This window comes from Schistocerca piceifrons, chromosome 1 (assembly GCF_021461385.2).
Source record: "Schistocerca piceifrons isolate TAMUIC-IGC-003096 chromosome 1, iqSchPice1.1, whole genome shotgun sequence".
Lineage (NCBI taxonomy): Eukaryota > Metazoa > Arthropoda > Insecta > Orthoptera > Acrididae > Schistocerca > Schistocerca piceifrons.
In genome coordinates this window covers 772357514-772361941 of record NC_060138.1, presented here as the reverse complement: position 1 = coordinate 772361941, position 4428 = coordinate 772357514, and positions in this window count along the sequence as shown.

Below are 4428 nucleotides of genomic sequence, written 5' to 3'. Positions count from 1 at the left end.
GTAACACAGAGACAACTTGTTAATTATTTGGTAAAATTTAATCATACTACAAACGCAGAAAAGTATGAACGTTATACAGGAAACTTTGACTTGAATATTGAGGCACAAAATTTTTCTTTAGTTTTGTTTGCATCTACAAAAAAATATATATAATAATAATAATAATAAGTTAGTAAACAGCTCTAGCTCGTGATACTAGCCAACAGGTAGCTAAAGACATGCCTCAGAAATAAAGTGCCTTGATTAAACAATTTTCACTGACTAAAAGGTACAATTCGTAAATCACAAGAATTACATCTGCATTCTATACTCTTAGATTCTAAAATCAGTTTCGAATAGTAACAGCCACAAGCCTACGCACATTCATAGAATTGAACTCAAGTAGTACCAGGCAAAACATTCATAAATAATAAATAACACATTTATATACATAAGCAACAGGCAACCAGGATACGGAGTCAAAATAGCCACCCGCGACACCAAGTGACGTGCACACTGATCGGATGCTCACCGTGATTGCTCGTAAAATCCAGCGCCCATTGACAAACGCTTGCTTAGAGAGCGCCGAAGAAGGATGTAACGAAGATTACTCGTAGTCGGAAACCCAAGGGTTTCATCCAGCAGACGCCACCGCGTCCAGTATTTACAAAGGTCAGACCATACTCCAACCCGGCACCACAATGGACACAAACTGCTTGCAACTTTGGTAGCAAAGGGCACGCCGAATACTGTGCGTCCTGCCGAAGTAGCGAAGGAGCAATGTTCACGGATGCGACCAACTCTCGTCCCTGCCAAACTTGCAGTGAGCAAAGGCACCACTCTTACCAACGGGCCACGGGAAACGCTTGCCCACCACAACACGCCGCCTTGCTTGCGCTCTTCGCCATCCGTGTCACACTCTCCTTTTTTTCCAGGTCGCCTCAGCCCTTAACTACCATCTGCTCCGACCTGCCCTCTAGCGCCGACGTTAACGCTCTAGGCTGCATACCTAACCTGTCCAGAAAGTATTCATCGATTTTGTGCTAAAACAGGAACATGTTTCATTATGGTTAGAAGCATCTGTATCGAAAACTTTGTATCGAACGTATCTGTAAAAACTAAAGTTTGTACGACGTGAGGACTGTGAGGCATGAGATGGCATACGAAGTATACTCATAAAGGGAATCACATTCTTCAAAATATTTCTCAAGTGCCCTATTAGAATGAAACTCCCCCTCCCAGATGATGCCCTCTCTCCCTCCATTTATCCCTCCTTTCAACTCTGATCCTCACTCCCCCTCCTTTCCTCTGTCCTTTTCCCAGGCTCCCTCTCCCCCTCCTTCCATCCTCTTTTCTTCCCCATCTCCCCTCTCTCTGCCCCCTTCTATCCCCTGAGTCCTTTTGCATTTCCTTCCTCTGCCTTTTCCCATTCCCTCCCGCATCTGCCCTACTCCTCTCCCCTCTTATGAGTCCTCTCCCTCCTTTGATCCCCCCTTTTTCGTTTTTTCCTCTCCTCCCTCCTTGTTTTCCCCCCTTCTCCAGCCCCCCCCCCCCATCTGCCCTTGGCTAGGCAGTGTCATCTTTGTGCCGGCATTTTCGTGCAGTGTTTTACAGTGAGTATTTTACAGTGAGTGTTCCGTGTTGTGTGTCTTTTGGGAAGTGTTGCGAACGGCCATCATACTGTCGCTGGGTGTGATTTTTTTATCTCTTGCGAAAAGAAACCAGACTGTCGCATTGTTTTTTTTAATTGTGTGTCTACTATGTTACTTGTCTGATTCCTGTGTATTTCATTAACATTGCCAACCCCTTTGCTTTCTCACCGAGCGAGGTGGCGCAGTGGTTAGACACTGGACTCGCATTCGGGAGGATGACGGTTCAATCTCGCGTCCGGCCATCCTGATTTCGGTTTTCCGTGATTTCCCTAAATCACTCCAGGCAACTGCCGGGATGGTTCCTCTGAAAGGGCACGGCCGACTTCCTTCCCCATCCTTCCCTAATCCGATGAGACCGATGACCTCGCTGTCTGGTCTCCTTCCCCAACCAACCAACCCTTTGCTTTCTGTTTTAACTTTCCACAATTTTCCGCCATTTTACACTTTAAGTCACCGTTTTATCGCCTGTTTTTCTTGTTTCTTTTCTTCTTCCGTTTTTTTTTTAAAGTCTGTAGGCTGTAGAGCAGCGTACTAAGCTGCTGCCAGCCCGCCCCCTTTGGGGGGGAATTGAAATTCAATAAAGAAAAAAAAAATCGAATGAAAAGACTGAATAGTATTTATATTTGCTAAACAGCAAACAGCGTTGGCTTCTGTCTTATCTGTGTAGACGTATGACAATCGTCGCTGTCAGCAGCTACTCACGATCTCATAATGATGTTACATCGTCACGGAATTGCATTGTTTCACATGGGGCGTAGTAAGACACAGGTTTTATTCATTGGTCATAGATAAACTGTTCGATAGCTCATCTACGAAGTGCAATGCTGTTATGAAACATATCATTCGTTGGCGGAGTGCGTACTAGTACAGCTGGTGTGCAAAACATGGTAAAAAGTCTCCCAAATATAGTCTGCTATAATAAATACAGTAATAAATCGTTCTTCCAGGACCGCTGTTTCTGCATACTCAGTATGAATGCTCGAGTGTGGAACTGGATGAGGGAAGAGACTCTGCCAAGTTGAAGCTAAGGGCTACGCCCTGAGCTGTGCTCAAATGACGAAGCTTGTAGGTGACCAACTGCAGAGGAATGAGACTAAGTTCAGACCCGCTGCACAGATTTAATATCTGAACTGTTCGGGATCCGCCGTTTTTCGCTTTTCTGCAATGTGGAAAATATGTAATTTTCCATACGATTACGTTTTGTATTAATTTCAGTTGTATGCAGTGAGATATTCAGAACGTTGCCACGTCTGTCGGATACCTGCTCCTGCAGTAAACTCCCATTTCATCTCAGCCCAGTTTCTCAACTGCAAGAATGATTGGCATCTGTAATTAATTAAGTCACGTTCCATTAATTAAAGTGTTTGCTGCCTCTTTTGGATGGCGTGTACAGGTACAGCTAGCTGCCCATGCAGCTTCAACAGGATACCACAGTTCATCAAGAATAGTGACTGGCGTATTGTGACGAGCGAGTTGCTCGGCCACCATTGACCAGACGTTTTCAATTGGTGAGAGATCCGGAGAATGTGCTGGCCAGGGCAGCAGTCGAACATTTTCTGTGTACAGAAAGGCCCGTACAGGACCTGCAACATGCGGTCGTGATTATCCTGCTGAAATGTAGGGTTTCGCAGGGATCGAATTAAGGGTAGAGCTGCGGGTCATAACACATCTGAAATGTAACGTCCACTGTTCAAAGTGCCGTCAACGCGAACAAGAGGTGACCGAGACGTGTAACCAGTGGGCCCCCATACCATTACGCCGGGTGATACGCCAGTATGGCGATGACGATTACACGCTTCCAAAGTGCGTTCACCACGATGTCGCCAAACACTGTTGCAACGATCGTGATGATGTAACCAGAACCTGGATTCATCCGAAACTATGACGTTTTGTCATTCGTGCACCCAGGTTCGACGTTGAGTACACGATCGCAGGCGCTCCTGTCTGTGATGCAACGTCAAGGGTAACCGAGCTGATAGTCCATGCTGCTTCAAACGTCGTCGAACCGTTCGTGCAGATGGTTGTTGTCTTGCAAACGACCCCATCTGTTGACTCAGGGATCGAGACGTGGCTGCACGATCCGTTTCAGCCATGCTAGTGATACAAGGTCGTTGGGATCCAGAACTGCGTTCCGTATTACCCTCGTGAACCCACCGATTCCATATTCTGCTAACAGTCATTGGATCTCGACCAACGCGAGCAGCAATATCGCGATACAATAAACCGCAATCGCGATAGGCTACAATCCGACCTTTATCAAAGTCGGAAACGTGATGGTACGAATTTCTCCTCCTTACACGAGGCATCACAACAACGTTTCACCAGGCAACGCCGGTCAACTGCTGTTTGTGTATGAGAAATCGGTTGGAAACTTTCCTCATGTCAGCACGCTGTAGGTGTCGCCACCGGCGCCAACCTTGTGTGAATGCTCTGAAAAGCTAATCACTTGCATATCACAGCATCTTCTTCCTGTCGGTTAAATGGCGCGTCTGTAGCACGTCATCTTCGTGGTGTAGCAATTTTAATGGGCAGTAGTGTACCTTCAGCAATGTGCCTATTAAGGTTCGCAGCATCTGTGTGACCATCTCACATGGGTCAAATAAATCTTTCAACACCCTTAAAGCCTTTCTCTCTGTACGTTTAGTATCCCTTGATACATGTTCCATTCACATTGTGACCACCTCCTATGTACGACATCAATGTGCAACAACCACCCACAGACGGCAGGTTGCAGAACTATCAGTGGTGGGTATGAACCAATGGACGACCAATAGTGTCTCCAGAAGGATCGTCCAGC